Source organism: Kogia breviceps, chromosome 19 (genome assembly GCF_026419965.1).
Source record: "Kogia breviceps isolate mKogBre1 chromosome 19, mKogBre1 haplotype 1, whole genome shotgun sequence".
Lineage (NCBI taxonomy): Eukaryota > Metazoa > Chordata > Mammalia > Artiodactyla > Physeteridae > Kogia > Kogia breviceps.
In genome coordinates, this window is record NC_081328.1 from 40,395,391 (window position 1) to 40,410,159 (window position 14,769).

A 14,769-nucleotide genomic window follows, 5' to 3' on the forward strand; every position below is an offset into this window, starting at 1 on the left:
GCGGGCACTGCCCCCCCCAACCCTACCCCCCGTCCTCCGCACGGCGGCGGCGGCGGCGGGGAGCCGCGAGAGGAGCCTTGCACCCCGGCCTCGCCGCCCGAGCCGCAGCGGGGCAGCCGCCTCGTAGGTTTCCGCTCTCCACCATCCCGCGGGCCAGGGATTTTAGGGCCTGGGCGGGGATCGAAAGGCCTGGGCGGGACCACCATCTACCCTCCCACTGCCGTCGGCTGTGGTTGTCTGTCTCTGTCTCTCCTCCTCCGAGGAAGGTTCATCTGGACGCAGGAAGCCAGAAGCCAGTCTGAAGAACGCCTGCTTCCAATAGGCGAGCCTACGGTTTGGGCCATCGCTACGGAGGCAGAGCCATTACTCCCGGGTCCCGGAATGCCAGTCTACCACACCAACACTGCTACGGCCCACATCTCGGCCAGCTGGGTCACCGGCCCCTTTGGACTCTCCCCTGGCACACAGCCTTCTCCATCCTCACACAACAGTCTCGCTGCTGCTGTAATTCCTCTTGTCTCCTGGGAGAAATGAGATTCCTTTCCCAGGACTTCCATAGCCCACATCTGCCACGTTTCACAAACAGGGAGGAAAATCCTGTCAAGATCTGGTGTGTCCGGATTTTTCAGTGGGTAGGGCATGTAGGAGGGGCCGATTTACCTTGATGCTAATGAAGCTTAAGCTTCAGGTCTCCTCATTGCAGGGCCTGTTCAAGGCCCTGTCCTTAATGTTGATTCATCATTTGGTATTATTTTTGAGTCTCCCCCTCCCCTCCAATTGTACAAGTTTCAGCCCCACAAACCCAGCTCTGCCCTTGGAACCTATAGAGAACATTTTGTGTAGGACCAAGACATCTCACACTGCACTTGGAACCTGCAGGGACTGACTTTCTTGTTTTGACTGGGAAACAGCAAAGGGTTTGGAGTCAGAAGTCCCAGCTTCCGAGCTTCTCAGCTTCCCAACCTTCTTAACAGTGTGAGTTTGATTGAATCTCTTAACCTCATCTGATCCCAGTTTCCTTGTCTATACAATTAAAATAGCAATCCTATGTTCTCTGCTTTCCTCTCCAGGAGCTGGAGGGTCGAGTGAGATGATGTACGTAAAACTGTAAAATACTCCACAATGTCACTTGCGATGTTTAACAATGAGACTTAGACCCCAAGAAAGTTCCAAGTCTTCCACACACAGATCTGCAGTCCAGGTGTCCTGGCTCCTGGCCCTGAACTTCTTGGCTGGGCGAAGGGGCCTTTCGGTAAAGGGATTTGGAATAAAACAGGATGAACATGAATAATAAGAATGGTAATAATAATAATTATTATTTTTAATTTATTTATTTATTTATTTTGGCTGCATTGGGTGTTCGTTGCTGTGCGTGGCGCTTTCTCTAGTTGCGGTGAGTGGGGGCTACTCTTCATTGCGTTGCGCGGGCTTCTCATTGCAATGGCTTCTCTTGTTGCACGCAGAGCACAGGCTTTAGGCACACGGGCTTCGGTAGTTGTGGCCCATGGGCTTAGTTGCTCTGAGGCATGTGGGATCTTCCCGGACCAGGGCTCGAACCCGTGTCCCCTGCATTGGCAGGCGGATTCTTAACCACTGCACCACCGGGGAAGCCCAAGAATGATAATTATTGATTTTTCATTTCTTGGGCAGCAAAAATCATAGCTGGCACTTTTCCCACTTGGAAACCAATTGGCTTGTTTTACATCTGTTGTGTCTCTGGTGAGGTTAGGAGTCTAGGACTTGGGCTATGGGCCAGAGCATGAGGGAACCTACCCTTGGTCTTTTTTCTATGCCGCCTCTCCCAATTCACTCCCCCCTCCCTCACAGTTTTCTGCCCTGTGCCTTGAAGCAGAGCCTCAGCATTCCACAACCCTAGCCAGGCTGGTGACAAGGCATAATCCTAGTTACTCATTCTCCATTTGGCCCCAGCCTTTCCTTGGGTTGCCAGTATCCCAGCACTAGCTCATATAAAACCCCTACTGTGCCTGGAATGCATTAACCAAAGTGTGGCACTCAAATTCCTAGTGTACATGGAGTAATTTTAGATAGTGTACAGATGAATATATTGTTTTCAAAGTCATGTATTATAATGTGTATTTGGAAATGCTTTTTTTTTTTTTAAATTTAAGATAGTGACATAAACCTGCTTCTTTTTTGGGGGGAGCTACTGTCCCTCATTTATTTTTTTCTTTTTTATTGAGGTGTAACTTACAGATAATAAAGTGTACACATCTTAAGAGTACAGCTTGATGCATTTTTACTTATGTATACATAGCATACATGTTACATATATGTATGTATATGTATACATACATGCATATACATATATATATAATGTAGCTACCACCCTGATCAAGATAGTGAATATTTCTAGCATTGAGCAAGCTCACTCAAAGTCAATATTCCCCTCCAAATGTCACTAGTATTCTGAGCTATTGCCATAAGATAAGTTTAGTCTGTTTTTGGAGTTCATATGCATGGAATCATTCAGTGTGTATTCTTTTACATCTAACCTCGTTCACTCGACATTATGTCTAAGATTAATTTATGACGTTGCACGTAATAGTGGTTCATGCCTTTTCATTGCTATGTAGTATTCCACTGTATAAATGTACCACAATTTATTCTTTCTACTTCTAATGGGCATATGGTTTGTTGCCAGTTTTTGACTACTATGAATAAGACAGCTTCAAACCTTCTTGTGCCTATATTTTGGTGGATATATGCATTCATTCCTCCTGGGTGTATTTCTAGGAGTGGATTCCTATGTCATAGGATATAAATATATTGGACATTATTTGATACGGCCAAGTAGTGTTTTTGGATTTTGGTCATTCTAATAAGTGTGTAGTGATATCTCATTGTTTTAATTTGCAGTTCCTTAATGGCATATGATGTTGGATATCTTCTCATATGCTTAGTTGCCATCTGTATATCTTTTTTTGGTGAGATGTCTGTTCAGATCTTTTGCCCAGTTTTTCAATCAGGTTGTTTTCTTTGTCTTTTTTTTTTGGCTTGCCATGCAGCATGTGGGACCTTAGTTCCCCGACCAGGGATTGAACTGCCAGGGAAGTCCTGAGTTTGTTTGTTTTCTTATTGTTGGGTTTTAAGAGTTGTTTTGTATATTTTGGCTAACAGTCCTTTATCAGAGGTGTCTTTTGCAAATATTTTCTCCCAGTTTGTGGCTTGTTTTCTCATTCTCTTGACATTGTCTTTCTCAGAGCAGAAGTTTTTTATTTTAATAAATTCCAGTTTATCAGTGATGTCTTTCATGCCTTTGGTGTTGTATCTAAAAAGCCACCACCATACCCAAGGTCACCTAGGTTTTTTCCTGTGTTATCTTCTGGGAGTTTTATAGTTTTGTGATTTAGATTTAGGTATATGATCCATTTGGGGTTAATTTTTTGTGAAGAATATAAGATTTATATCTAGATTGATTTTTAAATTTTTTGCATGTGGATGTCCAGTTGTTCCAGCAACTTTCCTTTTTTTTTTTTGGCTGTGCTACGCAGCTTGTGGGACCTTAGTTCCCCCGACCAGGCATTGAACCTGGGCCCACAGCAGAGAAGGTGCCCAGTCTTAACCACTGGACCACTAGGGAATTCCCCAGCACCATTTGTTGAAAAAACTATCTTTGCCACATTGTATTGCCTTTGCTCCTTTGTCGAAGATCAGTTTATTATATGTATGTGGATCTATTTCTGGGCTCTCTATTATATCCCATTGATCTATTTGTCTATTCTTTCACCCATACCACACTGTCTTGATTACTGTAGCTTTATACACATCTTGAAGTTGAGTAGTGTCATTCCTTGAACTTTGTTCTTCTCCTTCAATATTGTATTGCCTATTCTGGGTCTTTTGCCTCTCCACGTAAACTTTAGAATCAGTTTGTTGATATTCACAAAATAACTTGATGGAATTTTGATTGGGATTGCTTTGAATCTGTAGATCAAAATGACAAGAACTGATGTCTTTTTTTTTTTTTGGCTGCGTTGGGTCTCCGTTGCTACACGTGGGCTTTCTCTAGTTGCGGTGCGTGGGCTTCTCATTGCGGTGGCTTCTCTTGTTGTGGTGCATGGGCTCTAGGCATGCAGGCTTCAGTAGTTGTGGCATGAGGGCTCAGTTGCTCCTTGGCATGTGGGATCTTCCTGGCCCAGGGATCGAACCCGTGTCCCCTGCATTGGCAGGCGGATTCTTAACCACTGCGCCACCAGGGAAGTCCAGAGCTAATGTCTTGAAAATATTAAGTTTTCCTATTCATGAACATGGACATTTCTCCATTTATTTAGTTCTTCTTTGATATTTTTCATCAGAGTTTTGTAATGTTCTTCATATAGTTCTTATACATATTTTGTTAGATTTATACTTAAGTATTTCTTTTTTTTGAGTGCTAATGTAAATAACACTCTGTTTTTTATTTCAAATTCCTCTTGTTCATTGCTGATATATAGGAAAGCAATTGACTTTTGTACATTAACCTTGTGTCCTGTAACCTTGCTATAATCATTTATTCATTCCAGGAGTGTTTTTTGATTGATTCTTTCAGATTTTCTACAAAGATGATTGCATCATCTGCAAAAAAAGACAGCCTTATTTCTTTCCTCCTAATCTGTGTTTCTTTCTTCCTAATCTTTTCTTTTCCTTTCTTTTCTCCTTATTGTATTAGCTAGGATTTCCAGTACTAGGTTGAAAAGCAGTGGTGAGAGAGAACATACCTACCTTGTTCCTGATCTTAGTGGGAAAGTGTCAAGATACTCACCATTAAGTATGTTAGCTGTACCTTGTTTGTTGATGTTCTTTATCAAATTGAGGAGCATTGAGAGTTTTTATGATGAATGGGTATTGAGTTTTGTCAAATGCTTTTTCTGCCTCGATTGATATAATCATGTGATTTTTCTTCTTTAGCCAGTTGATGTGATGGATTACATTAATTGATTTTTTTTTTTTTTTTTTTTTGTGGTACACGGGCCTCTCACTGTTGTGGCCTCTCCCGTTGCGGAGCACAGGCTCCGGACGCGCAGGCTCAGCGGCCATGGCTCACAGGCCCAGCCGCTCCGCGGCATGTGGGATCATCCCGGACCGGGGCACGAACCCGTGTCCCCTGCATCGGCAGGCGGATTCTCAACCACTGCGCCACCAGGGAAGCCCGATTTTCAAATATTGAACCAGCTTTGCATATCTGGAATAAATCCTACTTGGTTGTGGTGTATAGTTCTTTTTATACGTTGTTGAATTTTATTAGCTAATATTTTGTTGAGAATTTTTGCATCTATATTCATGAGAAATATTGATTTGTAGGGTTTTTTTTCTTGTAATGTCTTTGGTTTTGGTATTAGGGTAATGCTGGCCTCGTAGAATTAGTTAGGGTGTACAGTTATCCCTTGGTAACCACAGGGGCTTGGTTCCAAGACCCATACAGACACCAAAATCCACAGTTACTCAAGTCCCTTATATAAAATGGCTTAGTATTTGCATATATACTACGTACATCCTCCCATATACTTTAAATCACCTCTAGATTACTTATAATACCTCATACAATGTAGCTGCTATGTAAATAGTTGAAAATACAATGTAAATGCTACATAAATATTTGCCAGCACACAGCAAATTCAAGTTTTGGTTTTTGGAGCTTTCTGGAAAAAAATTTTTTGGAATATTTTCGATCCACGGTTAGTTGAATCTGCAGATGTGGAACCTGAGGATACAAAGAGTTGACTGCTTCTATCTTCTGGAGGAGATTGTAGAGAATTGTTATAATTTATTGCTTAAATGTTTGATAGAAATCACCAGTGACCCATCTGGGCCTGGTGCTTCTTGTTTTGGGAGGTTACTAATTATTGATTCAATTTCTTTAATAGATAAAGACCCATTCAGATTTCTTCTTCTTCTTTTTTTTTTTTTTTTGTGGTATGCGGGCCTCTCACTGTCGTGGCCTCTCCCGTTGCGGAGCACAGGCTCCGGACACGCAGGCTCAGCGGCCATGGCTCACGGGCCCAGCCGCTCCGCGGCATGTGGGATCCTCCCGGACCGGGGCACGAACCCGTGACCCCTGCATTGGCAGGCGGATTCTCAACCTCTGCGCCACCAGGGAAGCCCCAGATTTCTTCTTGTGTGGATTTTGGCAGATTGTATTTTTTTAAGGAATTGGTCCATTTCATCTAGGTTATCAAATTTGGAGGCATAGAGCTGTTTATGATATTTCTGTATTATCCTTTTAATGTATATGAGAGCTATAGTGATGTCCCGTCTTTCATTTCTGATATTAGCAATTTGTGTCTTCTCTCTTTTTCTTAGTTACCCTGGCTAGAAGCTTATCAATTTTGTTGATCTTTTCAAAGAACCTGCTTTTGGTTTTGTTGATTTTCTCTATTGATTTCCTGTTTTCAACTTCATTGATTTCAGCTCTGATTTTTATGATTTCTTTTCTTCTGTTTAATTTGCATTTAATTTACTCTTTTTGTTCTTGTTTCCTAAAGTGGAAGTTTAGATGATTGATTTTAGATCTTTCTTCCTTCTGATACTATATGCACGTGGTGATATAAATTTCCCTGCAAGCAATGTTTTTGCTACATCTTACAAATTTTGATAAGTTGTATTTTTGTTTTCATTTATTTCAAAATATTTTTAAATTTCTCTTGAAATTTCTTCTTTGACCCATGTGTTATTTAGAAGTGTGCTGCTTTATCTCCAAGTATTTTGGGATTTTCAAGCTATCTTTCTGTTGTTGACTTTTACTTTAATTCCATTGTGTTCTGAGGGTAGACATTGTATGATTCCGGTTTTTTAAAATTATAAATTTATTTATTTATTTATTTGTTTATTTTTGGATGCATTGGGTCTTCGTTGCTGTGTGAGGGCTTTTTTTAGTTGTGGCAAGTGGGGGCTACTCTTTGTTGCGGTGTGCAGGCTTCTCTTGTTGCGGAGCACGGGCTCTAGGCGTGCAGGCTTCAGTAGTTGTGGCACGCAGGCTCAGTAGTTGTGGCTCAAGGGCTCTAGAGTGTAGGCTTGGTAGTTGTGGCGCATGGGCTTAGTTGCTCCACGGCATGTGGGATCTTCCTGGACCAGGGCTCGAACCCGTGTCCCTTGCATTGGCAGGTGGATTCTTAACCACTGAGCCACCAGGGAAGCCCCATTGTATGATTTCTAATCCTCTAAATTTGTTAAAGTGTGCTTTCTGGCCCAGAATGTGGTATATCTTGGTAATGTACCACGTGAGTTTGAGAAGAATGTGTTGTTGGATGAGTAGTCTATAGATGTCAATCATTTACAGTTTATTCACAGTGCTGTCGAGTTCAACCATGTTCTTATTGATTTTCTGCCTGCTGGATCTGTCCATTTCTGATAGAGAGGTGTTAAAGTCTCCACTGTATGGGACTTCCCTGGTGGCGCAGTGGTTAAGATTCTGCGCTCCCAGTGCAGGGGGCCTGGGTTCAATCCCTGGTCAGAGAATTAGATCCCACATGCATGCCACAACTAAGGAGGCTGCGTGCTGCAACTAAGGAGCTCTCAAGCCTCAACTAAGGAGCCCACGTGCAGCAACTAAGCAGCCAGCGAACCACAACTAAGACCCGGCACAACCAAAAAAGAAAAATGTCTCCAACTGTAGTAGTGGAATCATCTATTTCTCCCTGCAGATCTATCAGTTTTTGCCTCATGTACTTTGACACTCTGTTGCTAGGCCCATACACATTAAGGATTGTTATGTCTTCTTGGAGTATTGACCTCTTTATCATTAAATAATTCCCTTTTTATCCCTGATTACTTTTCTTGCTCTGAAGTTGCCTTTGTCTGAAATTAATATATCTATCCCCACTTTGTTTTGGGGGAGGCCGTACTGCATAGCTTGTGGAATCTCAGTTACCCGACCAGGGATTGAACCCAGGCAACAGCAGTGAAAGTACTGAATCCTAACCACTAGATCACCAGGGAACTCCCCCCACTTTCTTTTGATTAGTGTTAGCATGGTATATCTTTCTCCATCCCTTTGCTGTGAATCTATATTTGTACTTATATTTAAAGTGGGTTTCTTGTAGGTAATATATATTTGGGTCTTGTTTTTTGACCCATTCTGACTATCTTTGTCTTTTAATTGGTGTATTTATTTATTTGGCTGTGCCGGGTCTTACTTGTGGCACTGCCGCACGCGGGATCTTCATTGCCGCATGCGGGATCTTTTAGTTGCGGCATTGGGAACGCGGAGTCTTAGCCACTGGACCACCAGGGAAGTCCTTTAATTGGTGTATTTAGACCATAGATGTTTAGGGTGATTATTGATATAGTTGCATTCATACCTACCATATTTGTTACTGTTTTCTATTTGTTGCCCTTGTTCTTTGTTCCTAATATTTTCTTCCATACTTTTTCTGCTTTTTGTGGTTTTAAGTGTTTTATGTGAATTCATTTTCTCTCCTTTCTTAGCATCTCATTATACTTTTCCACCCCCACGTTTTTTAGTGGTTGACCTACAGTTTGCAATATATATTTACAACTAATCCAAGTCCACTTTCAAATAACACTATACCACTTCATGGGTTGTGCAAGTACTTATAATAACAAAGTATTCCTAATTCCTCCCTCCCTCCTCCTGTCCCTTGTATCATATCTGCTATTCATTTCACTGATACACAGGCATACATACATAGATATAAAAGCATATACAGTCAAATACATTGTTGTGATTATTATTTTGAACAAACTGTTATCAGATCATTTAAGAATGAGAAAAATAAATATTTTTCTTTTACATTCACTTATTTCTTCTCCAGTACTCTTCCTTTCTTTACATAGATCTGAGTTTCTCACCTACCATTTTCCTTCTCTCGGTCGAACTTCTTTTAACATTTCTTGCAAGGCAGGTCTACTAACAACAGATTCCCTCCATTTGTGTTTGTCTGATAAAGTCTTTATTTCTTGTTCACTTTTAAAGGATAATTTTGCAGGATACAGAATTCTAGGTTGGTGTTTTTTCCCTCTCAACACTTTAAATACTTCACTTCCTCTCTTCTTGCTTGCATAGATTCTGAGAAGTCGAATCTAATTCTTATCTTTGTTCCTCTGTAGAAGAGGAATTTATTCCCTCTGGCTTCTTTCAAAAGATTTTTCTTTAGCTTTAATTTTCTGAAGTTTGAATATGATATACCTATTCCTATTGCAGGGTTCTTGTGTGTGTGTGTGTGTGTGTGTGTGTGCGCGCGCGCGCGTGCGTGTATTGTTGTTGGTTTTTTTTTTTTTTTTTTTTTTTTTTTTGCGGTACGCGGGCCTCTCACCGCTGTGGCCTCTCCCATTGCGGAGCACAGGCTCCGGATGCGCAGGCTCAGCGGCCATGGCTCACGGGCCCAGCCGCTCCGCGGCATGTGGGATCTTCCCGGACCGGGGCACGAACCCGCGTCCCCTGCATCGGCAGGCGGACTCTCAACCACTGCGCCACCGGGGAAGCCCAGGTTTTGTTTTTTGACATTTATTCTGCTCTGCAACAAGAGGGGCCACGACAGTGAGAGGCCCGTGTACCGCCAAAAACAAACAAACAAACAAACAAACAAACCCCACTGTAACAGAAATGTAGAATGCCTTTGATGGGCTCATTAGTAGATTGGACAGAGCTGAGGAAAAATCTCTGAGCTTGAGGATATGACAATAGAAGTTTCCAAAACTGAAAAGCAAAGAGAATAACGAGCGAAAGAGAGAGAAAACAGAACAGGATATCCAATAATTCAGTGTAACTACAAAAGTTGCAACATACACATAATGAGAATAGCAAAAGGAGAAGGAGAGAGAGAGAGAGAGAGAGACAGAGAGAGAGAGGGAGGGAGGGAGGGAGGGAGAGAGAGAGAGAGGAAGGAAACAGAAACAATATTTGAAGCAATAATGACTGAGAATTTCTATTGTCCCTTTTTAAAAAATATCTATACAAGATGATGGATGCTCACTAAATTTATTGTGGTAATCATTTCATGATACATGTAAGTCAAATCATTATACTGTAATGATATATTTGACTTTATATATAAAGTCAAATCATTACACTGTACACTTCATCTTTGATATACAAGTTATTTAATTTTGTTACGGACATAATTTATACTCTATGATTTCAGTTTTTTTACATTTGTTAAGGTTTTTTGATGGCCTAGAATATGGTCTGTTTTGGTGAGTGATCCATGTGCAGTTGAAGGGAATGTGCATTTTGCTCTTGTTGCCTGGAATGTTCTACAACTGAAAACTAGGTCAAGGAAGTTGTAGTTTCCTACTGTAACTGCGGATTTATCTATTTCTCCTTTCAGTGCCATCAGTTTTTGCTTCATGTATTTGAAGCTCTGTTAAAAAATTATATATGCTCTATTAAAAAACTATATATGTGGAAACAAGTGTTCGTATATAAATATACCTGGAGGAAAACACTCTAAATTATTAAATGGTTACTGGGGTGGGGGGGTATTGGAGGCTTTTATTCTCTATGTTAAATAGTTCTGTAATGTTAAGTGTTTTATAGTATACATGTATTATTTTTGAAATTTGACAATTTAGAGACATGTTTTAAGGGAAAGAGAAAGATGATTGCATGCCTGCAAACGTGTCCTCCTAACTTGGGCTATCTTGGAGAAAAGTTGCCTGGTGCTCTCTGTCCCATTCCTGCCAAGCTCCCAGACCATGGCTTCTACCTCCTGCTTCTGCTTGCTTACCAGCCCTTCCTTCCTCACTTCCTGTCATCTGGCTTTGGGCCCAGGTGCCTGGGAAAGAAACAATTTTTTGAGGTCACCATGTGGCCTGCCAACCCAGCAGGCTTTCCACCATGTGACTTGACTTTGCTGAGCAAACTTCACCCACTTTATCTTCAGATTATTTCTCAATGTTTTCCATTTTCCAGACTCTTATTCTCTCAAGATATTCCCCCTTTCTCATCACTGGGCCAGCTCTTTTCCCTCAGGAATCAGAGTAAATGTCTCCAGGAATCCTTGCCAAACCTCAGCCGGCCTCTGCTCCCAGAATTCCCTGCAGAATACACATCACTCTTGTTGAATGCATGGCTCCCACGCAGACTGGAAGTCCTATGAGAGCTGGGGCTATGTCCACCTGCCTCTGCTATTGACTCATCTACGTGGAAAGATTCCCAATTTGCCTCTTTGCAGCCAACCTCTCCTGTATATAGCTCCCAAGTGAATCACTTTAATCATGTCATCCCCAATTCTAGAACCTGCAGTGACTTGCTAGTGCCTATTGAATCAAATCCAAACTCTTCCTCTTGTGTATATTTAATTACATCAACATTAAAGATTTCTGTTCAATGAGGTGGACAAAGTTAAGAGAGAGATGACAAAATGGGAGAATATTTTTGCAAGGTCCAAAACCAACATAGATTCTTCCAGATCTCTTGCAAATCAACCTCCAAAAAGGCATCAGTAGAAATGTGATCCAATGATATAAAAAGACTTTATATAAGAGGAAACGTTAAAGACTAATCAATCGCCAGGTGCAGAGATGCTCAAACTCTTTGGTGATCAGACAAATGCAAATAAAACAACAGTGAGATAATACCTCAGTCGGGGTAGGAAAAATCAGACAGCTGGATAATATCAATCATATGGGAATATAGGAACCTCCTGCTCTGCGTGTGGGAGTGTGGCCTGGTGCAGACATTGCGGAGAAAAATATGGCCGTACTTAGTCAAATGAAGACAGATATATTTATACCCTATGACCTAGCAAGGCCACTCCTGGCTTCTACATTTATAACCCAGAGAGATTCTCACTAGATCCATAAGAGGAGAGGCTGAGGATGTGCATTGCAGCATTGCTTCCTGGAGGGGAGTTGGGTGCAGTCAGATGTCCCTCCCTGGGAGAGTGGAGAGGCCAAAGCTGGGGGATGCGCCCGTGGAGCACCCCACAGCAGTTAAAGCAACTCAGTGTTCACAGGGCAACCTGGCTGGATCTTAAAGCCACAGTGCTGGGTGCAAAGAGGATGAACAGAGCAAGGCCTAGAACGCAGTGCTGGTAATGTATAGAAATACACACACGCTGTATGGTCAGGCCATTCAAGATGGCTGTTCTCTTGCTCTGTGTACATCCCCTGCCCGACCAGTGCCTGCTTCGCCTATACCCTACGCCCATGACTGACCTTCCTATGTACTTGCCCCAGGCCCAGCTAGTGATAGCTCATCAAAGGGTGCTGAGAGGCACGCCTCTCTGCTGCTTTCCCTGGTAACTAATGAGCCAAGCTGATGTCACTTCACCCTGTATGTGGCCGTCTCCGGTTCCCTTAGGGAGCGAAGACTGCCACCACGTCCTGTCTGCCGTACATGGTGAGGTGTCACTCCAGGACCTTGCTTCACACGTGTAAGCTCCTCCGTGCGTTAAACCATTGATGTGTCTATTGCTGACTCTGGGCTCTTTCTTCTCTTTCTCGAAGCAGGGCAAGCACAGGGCTTGGAGGCCTGTGGGGTACAGCCCAACACACACATACCCCCTGAAACCAACCAAAAAGAGACATTCTGAGAAATTTGGTTATGGATTGAATATTAGGTGTTTTTTTTTTTTGCTAATTTTATTGGATGTGACAGTGGCAGTGCAGCTGGATTCAAAAGTGATCAGTGCTGGGGGGGACACATAGCTGAAAAGTGTAAGGGTGAAATGGCATGACGTATGAAATTTACTTTCGAGTATTTAGTTCAGCAGAGGGAAAAAAGAGAAACGTATTTTAGGCAAAGATTTAAGCAAGATTTTAAGGCAAAATCTTGATAAGTTCTGTGTCTGGGAGATGAGTATATGGTGGTTTGTTGTACTATTGTCTCTGCTTTTGTGTATGTATTAAAATTCATAATAAAACTTAAAACAATATCAGTGATACATATTTTCAAAACTATGTTCACACAAAAAGATACACATTAAACATGTGAGAGTGACCGCCTGTGGAGGGGAAAGAAAATAGGAGGGAATAGAAAATGAGGACAGGGGTTTCCCTGGTGGCGCAGTGGTTGAGAATCCGCCTGCCGATGCAGGAGACACGGGTTCGTGCCCTGGTCCGGGAAGATCCCACATGCCGCGGAGCAACTAAGCCCGTGAGCCATGGCCGCTAGGCCTGCGCGTCCAGAGCCTGTGCTCCGCAACGGGAGAGGCCCGCATACCGCAAAAAAAAAAAAAAAAAAAAAAAAAAAAGTGAAAATGAGGACAAAGGGGAAGGAAGGACAGAAGGAAGGAAATAAGAATGGTCAATGAAAATCCACTCTGGACTCAGGAGGATGATTAACTTAACACTTTGCACCTAAAGTCCAAAAGAAGGAGGAAAGAAATTGATATCCCCTATACGTCTACCACCGTGGCATTTGAATTTTTTCCATTTAAGCCTCTAACCTGAATTCCTGTGCCCACCATACTTTTCCACAAGGCTGTCCCCGTGACAGTCACATCACTGCATGCTTCCCTTAGGAATAGGAATGCACTTTTTCTTTTTTAATGAATTAATGAATTAATGAATTTTTAAATTTTGGGGGCTGTGTTGGGTCCCGTTGCTGCGCAAGGGCTTTCTTTCTCTAGTTGCGGTGAGCAGGGGCTACTCTTCACTGTGGTGCCCCGGCTTCTCATTGCAGTGGCTTCTCTTGTTGCGGAGCACGGGCTCTAGGCGTGCAGGCTTCAGTAGTTGTGGCGCGCAGGCTCAGTAGTTGCGGTGCATGGGCTTAGCTGCTCCGCGGCATGTGGGATCTTCCCGGACCGGGGATCAAACCCATACCCACTGCATTGGCAGGCGGATTCTTAACCACTGCGCCACGAGGGAAATCCTAGGAATGCACTTCTGCTCACTCAGTGCCGGCACTGGGCTAGGACCCACTGGTGTGTGATCTCAGTTCGTCCTCTCAGTAACATTATGAGGTAAGTACCGTGTCCTGATCTCCATTTTACAGATGCAGAAAACTGAGCTCAGCAATGTGATTCTCCGCTGGAATTTCAAATATCTCGGCCTCAGATGCCCAGGATCACGTGATTGCACCAAGCTGATCCAATCACTTCTTCATCATCATCGTTATGTTTAGGGCCTGCCTAATGGTCCATTACATTGACGTCGGGTAATTCTCTGTAATTTACTAACTGCTCTCCTATTGCTGAGTATTTGGACTCTTTCTAGCTTTTTGCTTTCATAGACAGTCCTGCAACAAATAGTTTCAGGTATAGAGATTTTCCATCCTGTTGAATTATTCCCTTACCAGGAGTGGGTTAGGGTTAGGTTACTTTGTGTTCACACAAAAGGGTGTACCTCATTATGGCAGTTAATTCACGCTGAGGTAGTCCTCCTGGGAGGAAATGTGGATGTGGGGGGCAGGGCAGCTGCGAGGAGAGGGGGCAGGAAATGTCGGGAGAGTGAGGTCTCGGGCCAGGCAGGAAGCTGGATCCCGATTGATTTTTGTGGTCTTCACATTTCCTTAATGCCTTCCCTGCTGGCTTAGGGTGTCCCTCTGTCAAGCCCTGGGGACTGGGACAGCTCTGTGGGACATGAAGCTGCTGTGTGTGGGAGGTGAGTGGCTGAGACTAGTATCGTGGGGCGACAGTAGCTCTCTGGCCCGTTGGCGGCCGCCCCGGCCAGCCTGGGAGGGGTCAGCCGGGGACAGGCAGCATGTAAATATAGATCCAGGGAAGGAAGCCAGGCGGCCCAACCCTGCACTGACCTCTCTTTGGAAGGTTGGGGTGGTGAGGGATGATGTCCTGACACCTTCCTCACCAGGGGTGGGTGACACCTTTCCCAGCAGTCCCCTAGAGTTGCTGGAAGTGGCTGGGGGTG

The 14,769-nt window shown here is 43.2% G+C and overlaps 1 long non-coding RNA gene across 1 annotated transcript; it reads left to right on the plus strand.

The window, feature by feature from the left end:
- The first annotated feature begins 24 nt into the window (after positions 1-24).
- Positions 25-14,164, plus strand: LOC131745782 (uncharacterized). The gene is made up of 3 exons (XR_010838070.1): positions 25-975; positions 1,071-1,299; positions 13,898-14,164. It is a non-coding gene; the product is annotated as an uncharacterized lncRNA (long non-coding RNA).
- Positions 14,165-14,769: the final 605 nt, after the last annotated feature.